A 12,162-nucleotide genomic window follows, 5' to 3' on the forward strand; every position below is an offset into this window, starting at 1 on the left:
GTCACAGTTCCATTATAATGTGTTAATGGGCCGGACCACAAATACTAACACTCGTCTGGGAGAAATGATGCATGGCCTGATGTCATTACAGAGCAAATTGTTCTTCATCTATAAATAACTTCATGCACCTTGATTCCCTCCGAACAAAAGGCCAAAACCTGACAAACGCATCCCTGAAAATCCAGCCTGAATATTTGCTTACCGTTATGCTTTGATACATGCATGCAAATGGATTCTATATCACAAAAATTCACAGATGAATAAGTTCTCGGGTTTCATTACAGTAATCACCTTGGGGAAGAGCGAATGAAACCTTTGGTCCTGAGTTTAATCTTGTGATTAGCATAGGCTAATATGTGCATGAAATCTGTCTAATTATGCTCACCATTTCACAAAGTCACCATATTATCATTTATTAATCCATCAGTGAGAGATAACATCTATATATGACATGCCTATAACCGGTCAGGGATGATGATGGTGAAGAGTGTCCAGTTTTCATATCCTAATAAGTTAAATGGGTAACGCTTCCTTTAACAGTCCTCTTCCCCATGTACAGTGCATACTATTTACTTATTATAGTAATTACAATAACTGGGTAATAACTAGGTACTAACCCTGAACCTACCCCTAAACCTAACCTTAACCCATGTACTTACCTTATATTACCCAGTTCTCTCTTAGGTAAGTACACTGTAAGTACACGTATGTTAACCTACTGTAAAAGGAAGCGTTACCGTTAAATGTTAAGCATGTTGTTCCCTTTCAGTCGCTCAAGGTTCAACGTAGTCGTCGTGTCGACTGATTGGGATCACGCTTAGGGAGCCTGTCATCTTCGAGTACTGTTAAAACGAGCCAATGCACATTGGTGTGCGTGAAATGCATCACACACTCCGCCCTGCGGCACGGGTATAAATACGGAAGTGGATGCACGCACTGGTTATATTTCGCTTCAGAGCCGATCGGTCTTCATGTCGATGTCCCTGAAGAGTGTTGTTATATTACAACGAGCGAGTGTGTCGGTATTCTTCTGGAAGAATCTGCCAGTTCCGGTGGTTCTACAGCGTGAAGAAGTGAGTGCTTCACTGTTTCGGTTCACTGTTCTGTGTTGCCGTGGTCATTCCCTTGTGTGCTCCGGCACTGGTGACGGGTCCCGTTTCCTGAAATAGCAACACGGGTGCATTTGTGTCTATTTCAAGATGCCATTCCATCCGTGCGTTTCTGGATGCCGTCGTTCCCTGTCCCACTCTGATGGTCACAATGATTGCATCACGTGTAAAAAAAAAAAAGTATTTATATATATATATATATATATATATATATTCAGCATGCTGAAGCAGCTTTTGTGGATAGTTCATGTTCTCATTGCGAGAACATGACTATCGCGGTGTTATCTCCCCCTGGGAGTGTAACGTTGCCCGAGCCAGATCCAGAAATGTCAGCTATGCTGAAACGGGGTCACCAAGGCTGTCGGGCTCGAGTGGAATCCTCCACCATGTCCCGAACAGTCTCGGTTGGATGATTGGTATCTCGGAGCGGGCCGCGCTGGTTCTCAGCTCACCGCCCCAGTGCCTTTCTTTCCCAAAGTGCATGGAAAATTACCAGGTCGTGGACGGCACCTCTCTCTGCCAGAAATGGCTTGAGTAGCTCCTCCCCCCTCACTATCCTTGACGGAGGAGCGGTGGTGGGTTACGAGGCTATCCCTCCAGTTGAGCGGTCTGTCGCGACACAACTGCACCTGTGAAGAACACCGAATATATATATATATATATATATATATATATATATATATATTAATATATATTCAGCATGCTGAAGCTGCATTTGTGGATCGTTCATGTTCTCATTGCGAGAACATGACTATCGCGGTGTTGAGATCGAGACTCTCCTTCATGTGTGAAGGTGGAGCCACATTACACGCCCCGCTACGGCGCTGTATGGGATGGGTGATCAGAGGATCATAGTGAGGCTTCCCTGCCCAGTAACTAATCCCTGTGGGCCCCTCACTCCTCTATCACACAGCTGCCGGTGGAGCCCCCGTTGAGCGTGCTGGTCCCTCTGTAATGGACCGACCAGCTGTTTCATTCAGGGCACCTCCAGAAGACAGGATACCAATTGCAGCATCGGAGGGTGAGCTACACCTCTGGAAATGATGACTCGGCTGCGTTATCTCGCGCTGGGAGTGTAACGTTGCCCGAGCCAGATCCAGAAATGTCAGCTATGCTGAAACGGGTCGCCGAGGCTGTCGGGCTCGAGTGGAATCCTGAACAGTCTCGGTTGGATGATTGGTATCTCGGAGCGGGCCGCGCTGGTTCTCAGCTCACTGCCCCAGTGCCTTTCTTTCCCAAAGTGCATGGAAAAATTACCAGGTCGTGGACGGCACCTCTCTCTGCCAGAAATGGCTTGAGTAGCTCCTCCCCCCTCACTATCCTTGACAGAGGAGAGGTGGTGGGTTACGAGTCTATCCCTCCAGTGGAGCGGTCTGTCGCGACACAGCTGCACCTGTGTTCGGCGGCCGCTGCCTTTTGGATGGAGGATCATCGTCTCCCCCCTAAGGTCTGTGAGTTCTCTTCCGTTCTGACGGGCTCTCCTCACTCTCAAACCAAAATAGGTGAGCAAAAGGGCATGGGAAGACACCACATTCAAATCAAAATGAACAAACAGAATACAAGGGTAAGAAACGAAACAAAACATGTTAACAGCATCGAGGGTAACAAAATAACAAGTTGGGCAACATGCACCTTCAAAGAGGTGCAAAGACAGATGTGACATCACCTTTTAAACTTCCGGCAGATCGTCATGGAGACAGCGAACCAATCCTGGAGGACTGACAGAACAGGAAGCCAATCAGAATTTGGTGGAAAACACAGACCATGAATATACAAACATGACATGACAACGGTGCTCCCTAGTGGAAGTGCCTCTTTCAGCACGATAATGCACCCTGCACACTGTTCAGAAATGGTTTGAGGGACATGATGAAGAGCTCAATTGCTCTGGCTTCCAAATTCCCCAGATCTCAATCCAATTGAGCATCTGTGGGGTGTGCTGGACCAACAAGTTCTATCCACGGCGGCTTCACCTCACAAACTATAGGACTTAAAGGATCTGCTGCATCTTAGTGCCAAAAACCACAGGTCACCTTCAGGACTCTTGTAGACTCTGCGATGTTTTATGCGGAGGGCCAGCTGCATATTTGGCAGGTGGTCATAATGATTTGGTTCATCTGTCTAAATCTCTATTTGTCATAACAAAAAAAAAAAAAAAAAAACTTACGGATTATGGATAATAAGGAGAACATTGATGATAGGTGATCGGAAGTCCATAATTTTATGTAATTTCATTGGTTTGTTGGTTGTAGTGGTTGGTGTTTTAAAGGGAATAAATTTACAGACGCAACTTCACAGAAAGAGTTTACCATGCAAACAGTCTGCCACATTGTTGTCAGCATGTTACAATCATGTATGAGAAGCTGTCTCTAACTACAAGCTCCTTAAACTCCAGTGCTAAAAATATCAAAAACAAAACAAACATCTAAATAAACTAGTCATTAATCAACTCTTTACATTTTGAAAAGGCACTCAGCGAGATGTTAGCTGCTGAACACAGACAGTCACGATTCTGGAGCATCAATCAGCAGCCTTTAGCGGTGCACAGCTGAGGAAGTGTGGTTACTACGGTAACACCTTTCAAATCTCCGATCAGAGGCATCAGCAGCAGCTGAGAGCAGATGATAGAGGGCCGTATCTGCAGAAGTCCCCGCTGACGGTCAGTCGAAGGCCCACGGGAAAGTGCTGATGAGAAACGAGCGTTGATAAAGCGAAGAATCGATGAGTACAGCAGGATGGAGAAAAGTGACAAACGTTACACAATTCTTTCTGATCACTGAAGAACACTTCATTTTATGAGGCACTGCAAAAGAAAATCATCATTACTGACCAGCTCACAAAAGGATGTCACAATAATACCAAACTTGCACGACGAGACATGACAACAAGGTTTACTTTAGGGGAAAGTGAGAGAACTATTGTATTGATCAAGCATCTAATACAGTTATTTAATTAGACTTGAAAGTGATGTGTGAAGTTTATTTTTTTTTCAACATTTTCTCCTATCTTGGATCCTATATTTCACTGGAAGAGTGCAACACATTGACTCCGTGATGCTATTAAATTAGTGCTGCAATAGACATTTATATTTAATATAACATTTATATAAAAACACTTATTGGATCATTAGTCACCATTCGACACCCACAGGAAGATCTTGTTGCTCAGATGTTGATTTTCATAACTAGGGAGACTTTTTAGTTCCATTCTAAGTATGAATCTTGTGTCAGATGTTTCTTTGGCAGAAATAAATAAACACACATGAGTCAGTTGTTAACACACTAAAAGATTACTGCTGTAAAATGAATGTGGATATCAGATCAGATGATTTTTTACTTGAAAGAATTTGACACTTCTGGGATTGTCTTTTTTTCAGGAAAAATATGTGAGAAGCAGGAGACTGCATTTGCTCTCCATTAAATCTCATTGTTGTCTAGTAGAAACAATATAACTATAAAACGAGATCTCATTTGCTCAGGAGACTTGATGGAATTTTGAGTTAAATTGATCAAACGTTTACGTAATGTCCGTAATAGTTTTTTTTTCATGTTTTTGAAAGACGTCTCTTATGTAGTAGCCTATGTATGTATGCATCCATCCGTCCATCTGGATTCTTTAATGATTCAAAAGAAGAAATCTTTTTGTGACATTGTAAAATTAATTTTTGATTAATGAAATGCATCCCCTCTGAACAAAATTAATTTCTTAAAAAAAAAAAAAAAATTCCAAAAAAATCTTACTGAACCCAACCTTTGATTGGTAGAGTATATTTGTCTCAAATGTTTCTCCTATTGTTAAGAGAGAAAAAAATGGACATAAATGACAGAATTGTTGACCTACAGTACAAATATAAAGAAATTAACAGTTCCCTTTCGTTGTCACTCCGAGTTACGTCGGATGACGACGAATGGGGTTTCGCTTAGAACACCTATCGACTTCGAGTATTACAAAACGAGCCAATGGCAAAGAAATGCCATGGGTCTGTGGAATTTGTATAGCGTATCTCCGCCTTACCTCGTGGGTATAAAAGGAGGACGCCGGCAACATGCAGATATGTTTTCGCTTCGGAGCCAAGAGTATTTCTTCACTCAACAGTCATCTCTGACTTCGCTCTACGAGACGAGCTTCTCTCTCCGGTGTTGGTGTGACGGCGATCTGCAGCGAGCTCACAGTGCCTGCTGATCTGTGCAGTGATCTGCCAGTGTGTGTGTGTCTCCCTGTGTGCTTCAACACAGCGGAGTTTTTTTCTCCTCTCATAAAAGAGCTCGCACGCGGCACGTCTTTTTAAAGACGGCTCGCCCGTGCATTTCTGGTTGCAGCGGACTGGTATCGGACTCTGATGGGCACGAGCGCTGTCTAGTGTGTTTGGGCTTTGATCATGCTTGAACAGCGCTCGTGGGTGACTCATGTTCTCGCTGGGAACGTGATCATCGCGTCATATATAGGTCGAGACTCGGTGAACTCGCAAGAGTGAGAGTCCCCTCATCCACCCCCTGATCTTCGGCTGGTGGCCAGGGTGACCTGAGGGTTACGGTCTGGATCAAGGCGCCGACTATCTGTCCGTGACCCCAGCCCCCCTCTTCAATGACGGTGCCCGCTAGTGAACTGCTGATTCCCACGAGTCTACCCTCTGGTGGCCCGCGTGTTTCAGTTGAAGCTACAGAGGAAGATGCCATGTCTGTTGCAGCATCACTAGGTGGGTTTGAGTCTTCTGGAAGTCGCCTTTCCTCCCCTCGATGGGGCCGCTGCCCATGGGTACACTGGGGTCCCCCCGGCTGAACGCTCTGTTGCGATGCTATGTGTCCTCAGAGTGCTTCTTCTCGGCGCAATCCTAAGCACCCGCCCGTGGCCTGTAGTTTTTCGTCTACGCTTGTGGCGAGATCCTATAGCGCCACGGGACTGGCAGCCGCCTCACTGCATGCCATGGTCATTCTGCTGGTCCACCTGACCCAGATGCTCATGGACCTGCACGAGTGCGGGACTGACCCAGGGCTCTTCACTGAGCTGCGCGCCGCCACTGACCTTGCTCTCTGAGCGACAAAAGTGGCCGTACGCTCCCTGGGTCAGGTGATGCTCACCATTCTGTGGCTGAACCTGTCTGATGTGCTGGATGTCGCGCGGACCCGTCTGTCCGACATTCCCATATCCCAGGTCGGCCTCTTCGGCGGTGCGGTTGAGGGCTTGCCCAACAGCTCTCAGCCGCCCATGAGCAGACTGACGTTGATTCTGTCCCGACGGCCCCGCCGTCCGCTCAGATCCCTCGGTCTGCCCACCGCCGAGGGCGCCCCCCCTCGGTCTGCCCACCGCCGAAGGCGCCCTCCCGCGGCTCCCACCCCGCCCGTTCACGGGCCGGCTCTGGGGGCTGCGGGCGGACGCCACAGTCCTCTCCAGCCCCGCACCCCGCTACACGCCGGGTTAAGCGGCGCTCTTGAGATGGGCTCCTCAGAGATGGGACTCAGTTCTTTCCAGGAGTTGGTAGCAGGACCACTCCTTTCCCCGGGGTAGGGCCGGGGAGTAATCCTTATTCTCCAAAGAGCTGACCCTCCCGTCTCTGAGCACAGAGAGTTCTCGGACGTCACAGAGCGCCGCCCACAAGCCGTGCTCTCCTTGTCCCCCTCTGTCCCAGAGGTGGTTGACACGGCGTGCCGTCCACGGACCGCTTCGCCCCTGTCCCCCTCTGTCGCCAGACCCCTGGCAGAGCAGGCCCCCGCGGGGCGACCAGCCTGGTCCTCCCCTGGCCCCCTCTGCCAGGGCGCGGTTGCTAACTGTGCCCCCACATCGGGCCGCTATGCTGTCCACGTCTGGGCCAGTTACTCCGCTTCGCTGCCCCTCCGGGGGGACGCCTGTGGTTCGCATGATCCCGCTGGTTCAGTTCCTGGGAGCCTGGTTAGAGCTTCCACGTCTGTCCCGCTGGGTCGCGGACCATCAGACTCGGCTATGCGATTCAGTTCGCACGGTCTCCTCCCTGCTTGGGGAGTCCGCTCCACTTTTGTCGGTGGCTATGCCCCCATCATGAGAGCAGAGATTGCCACCCTGCTGGTGAAGGGTGCAATCGAGACTGTCCCTCCAGCCGAGATGAGGTCCGGCTTCTACAGCCCCTACTTCATTGTCCCCAAGAAAACCGGTGGGTTACGGCCAATCCTGGACTTGCGCGTGCTGAACCGCTCCCTTCACAGGATGCCGTTCAAGATGCTCAAACGCATTTTCGAATGCATACGGCCCAAGGATTGGTTTGCAGCGATCGACCTGAAGGACGCCTACTACGAACACAGGGACCTAGTGCTTCGGCACCTCGCTCGTCTGGGCTTTCGGGTCAACTGGGAGAAGAGCAAACTTTGCCCCGTGCAGAGGAGCTCTTTTCTCGGTATGGACATCGACTCGGTCGCCATGTCCGCGCAGCTTACGAGCGAGCGCGCGCAGTCACTGCTGACTTGCCTGAGACAATTCAAGGGCAGGAGTGCGGTTCCACTGAAACTCTTTCAGAGGCTCCTGGGGCATATGGAATCTGCAGCCGCGGTCACGCCGCTCGGATTGCTTCATATGAGACCGCTTCAGCTTTGGCTTCGCGACTGAGTCCCGAGGTGGGCATGGCAACACGGCACGCTCCGAGTACCAGTTACTCCGACCTGCCGTCAGTTCTTCACCCCGTGGTCGAACCTCAGTTTTCTCAGGGCAGGTGTCCCCCTGGAACGAGCTTCCCGGCATTTTGTTGTCTCAACAGATGCCTCCACCACGGGCTGGGGCGCCATGTGCAATGGACATGCTGCTGCGGGCTCCTGGACAGGACCCCAGCGGCTATGGCATGTCAATTGCCTCGAGTTGTTGGCAGTACGCCTTGCCCTGCAACGCTTCTGGGCGCTGCTCAGGGGTCAACACGTACTAGTCCGATCAGACAATACCGCCACAGTAGCGTACATCAACCGTCAAGGTGGTCTACGCTCGCGCCGTATGTCACAACTCGCCCGCCACCTCCTCCTATGGAGTCAGAAGCATCTGAGGTCGCTTCGATCTTTTTCATTCCGGGAGCGCTGAACTGTGCAGCCGACGAGCTCTCACGGCTTCAGCCACTCCCTGGAGAATGGCGACTCCATCCCCAGTCGGTCCAGCTGATTTGGGACCAGTTCGGGGACGCACAGATAGATCTGTTTGCCTCCCACGACTCGACCCATTGCGCCCAGTTTTATTCCCTGACCGAGGGCACGCTCGGCATGGATGCTCTAGCGCACAGCTGGCCGCAGGGCCGCAAGTATGCGTTTCCCCCAGTGAGCCTTCTTGCGCAGACCTTGCGCAAGGTCAGTGAGGACGAGGAGCAGGTCATCCTGGTTGCCCCTTACTGGCCCAACCGGACCCGTTTCCCCGAACTAGTTCTCCTCGCGACAGCACCTCCCTGGCCGATCCCTCTGAGGAAGAACCTTCTTTCTCAGGGACGGGGCACCCTATGGCACCCTCGTCCCGATCTCTGGAACCTCCACATGTGGCTCCCCGACGGGACGAGGCAGGTTTGAGTTCCCTACCACCAGCGGTGGTGGCTACCATCACTTCCGCTAGGGCGTCGTCCACGAGACACGTCTATGCGTTGAAGTGGAACCTCTTCGTCAGCTGGTGCTCTTCTCACCGAGAAGACCCCCCGGAGATGCTCGATCAGCGTTGTGCTTTCCTTCCTTCAACAGGGGCTGGAGCGAAGGCTGTCTCCCTCCACCCTGAAGGTCTATGTTGCCGCTATTGCCGCACACCATGACCTCATCGAAGGTAAGTCGGTGGGGAAGCACGACCTGGTGATCAGAATCCTGAGAGGAGCGAGGAGACTAAATCCTCCTCGCCTCCTCTCGTTCCCTCTTGGGACCTCTCAGTGGATCTAACTGCCCTGAAGAGTGCTCCGTTTGAGCCACTGCAATCAGTCGAGCTTAAATTCCTGTCTATGAAGACAGCTCTCCTGGTTGCTCTGGCCTCCATCAAGAGGGTAGGGGACCTGCCCGCATTCTCCGTTGACGAAGCGTGCCTGGAATTCGGGCCGGCTTACTCTCACGTGATCCTGAGACCCCGGCCTGGATATGTGCCCAAGGTTCCTACCACTGCCTTCCGGGACCAGGTGGTGAACCTGCAAGCGCTGCCCCCGGAGGAGGCAGACCCAGCCTTGGCACTGCTCTGTCCAGTACGCGCTCTCCGCGCCTATGTAGACTGGACGCAGTGTTTCAGGACCTCAGACCAGCTCTTTGTCTGTTATGGTGGGAAGCTGAAGGGAAAGGCTCTCTCCAAGCAAAGGTTGTCTCATTGGATAGTGGACGCCATTGCTTTGGCATACCAGCAGCAAGGTCGACCGTGCCCCGTTGGTGTGACTGCCCACTCCACGCGGAGTGTGGCATCCTCTTGGGCTCTAGCGCATGGCGCCTCGCTAACAGACATCTGCAGAGCTGCAGGCTGGGCGACACCTAACACATTCGCCAGATTCTACAATCTCCGAGTGGAGCCAGTGTCCTCTCATGTACTCGCTTCAACCAGCTAGTACTGGACCCGCTCAGGTGTCTTCGCTTGCTCGCCATTCCACTCCACGGACTGGATACGTGCGATATTCTCCTCAGGTGAGCTTCCCCGAAAGCCCTGAGTTCCTCCAGCACTCCTGACGTTGGCGCCAGTGTCTATTGCCTGTGCGTCGGCTAGGTGCCTCCCATGTGCATGGTCCCTCCCCTGAGCGACCCCCACATGTGTATTTCCACTGTAAGCCTCTCGGAGCATGTGTCTTTCCCTTGGCAAGCCACCTTGCCACCCCTGGGGTTGAAATATTCCACCTGCGGCTGGATACCCCAGTGTTCTCCATATGCTCCTTCGGGTCATATGTGTATTCTCTAAGTCCCCCTCTCCCCCCCCCCTCCCCATCCCCCTCCGGGTTGGCATTAATTGCATACTTCCCCTAGCTTGGGATATTCTTCCCAGTGTACCTTGGTATTCCTGTGTTAAATGGAGTCCTTCGTCCAGTCTCGACAGGGATCTCGATCTACGCAGGGCACTGGAAGAAAGCTGAGAAGGTGGCGTGATTAGACTGGTAACCCCATTCGTCGTCATCCGACGTAACTCGGAGTGACCACGTAAGGGAACGTCTACGGTTACGTATGTAAGCCTCGTTCCCTGAGTAGGGAACGGAGACGTTACGTCTGCCTGCCACTTTCCGCTGTACCACGGGGATCGCCTGAGCTCAGTCTTGGCTCCTCAGCGAAGAAACATATCTGCATGTAGCCGGCGTCCTCCTTTTATACCCACGAGGTAAGGCGGAGATACGCTTTGCAAATTCCGCAGACCCATGGCATTTCTTTGCCATTGGCTCGTTTTGTAATACTCAAAGTAGATAGGTGTTCTAAGCGAAACCCCATTCGTCGTCATCCGACGTAACGTCTCCGTTCCCTATTCAGGGAACGAGGGTTACATACGTAACCGTAGAGGTTTTCTGGAAACCTAAATTTTTTCATTTTTTTCAACCTACATCACTTTCTACATTTTTCAGGATTTTTTAATGAATCAAAAGCTTAAAAGAAGCATTTATTTGAGAAATATTGAGAAGACTAGAAATCTTTCGTCATGATCAATTAAATTTGTCCTTGCTAAATAAAATTATTATTTATTAATTATTTACAAAAAAATATCTTAATGACTCCAGCATTTAGTATATCTGTCACAAATGTTTCTCCTGAGATTAGAGAAATAAAATGAAAATGACATAATTATTGACACAGTATGAATCTGTATAAAAGAATGCGGATAGAACAATTTGATGACAGATGTTGAAGTTCAAATAAAATAAAGACATTTGATTGCAAACTCTAGTATCTTGGCAAATCAGAGCTCACTTTGAGACACTGCTGAGATCTAGAAGAAATGCATACAGTTTTTCTTTTCTCAGTTGAAACATCTGACTAACCTTCTCCTTTTACTCTCATTGCTGTCTAGGAGAAATAATTGAGAATCTCAATTTAGATTTTTGTTTCATATAGGCAAATTGTACAGAAACATGCATTTTAGTCCTAACAACTACTCCGCTGTGAGCCTGTGACTGTAACCAGACATCCACCTACAGGGTGTAGGCATGAAATCCTCATTCATTTGGTTGTACATTTCAAATGAGATTATACAAATAATTCGTAATTAAATGGAGCAGAAATGGGGGAGCTGAAATGCAAGTTGTGAGTTACATTTTGTCTGGCTGTAAACATGAACCACAAACCATTTAATAGACAGACGAACTGTGTGGTTTATCAAAAAGGACAAGAAAGTTTAACAGACGGATACATCAGTGTGTTAAATGGTTTGGCACACAACTCAACACATATCCTAAAGGTGAAAAGATGGAACTGGTTTTTGGCAGTGAAAATGTCAACAAACCATAATAGGCTACTGTATTTTTTTTTTACACCTGTCATCGTACCAAATATGCTCTTACCCTAGAGTTAACACCATGCGTAATTGTTCGTAGATGAGTAGACTGAAGTTTAAACACCGATAAGACCCGGGAGGAAAATGATTATCTTTAGAGCTGAGATAAGAATATAAATGTGATTATTAACAAGAATGAATCAGGCATATCCATTATGGTGTGCTAGACCTTAATGCAGCAATGCCCTTAATCTATAGAAGTCATTTAAACAAACTAATTCCATTTTAGTACTTTAAATCAAATGTGAATTTTATCTCAGGTAGTTGCCTAAGCAACATTTTGTTTGTTTAAGTTTTTAAGTTTCTCATCTAATATACTGTATATATTTTATTTATTTCAGCTTTATTTCAATTAATGATAATGATTTAAATAGTTTTAGCTATTTAACAAAACTGATGCTATCTTACATTAAAGGTGTCATATTCTGAGAAATAAAATTTTTCTTCATCTTTTGATATTTTTTTTTATTGTACCATGCAAACATACTGTCACTTTCAGAATTCAAATCTTCAACTAAAGTACAAAATGAAGCTCATTCTTAAATTCTTGTATTTCTGGAGCCTGATATTCTAACATTAACTAAAGTCTATCAACTGTTAATTTGTTGGCCGGATCAGTGATGGTAAGGTA

The sequence above is a fragment of the Siphateles boraxobius genome, unplaced genomic scaffold (genome assembly GCF_051911475.1).
Source record: "Siphateles boraxobius isolate OS27281-9 unplaced genomic scaffold, OSU_SipBor_1 37, whole genome shotgun sequence".
Taxonomy (NCBI): Eukaryota; Metazoa; Chordata; class Actinopteri; order Cypriniformes; family Leuciscidae; genus Siphateles; species Siphateles boraxobius.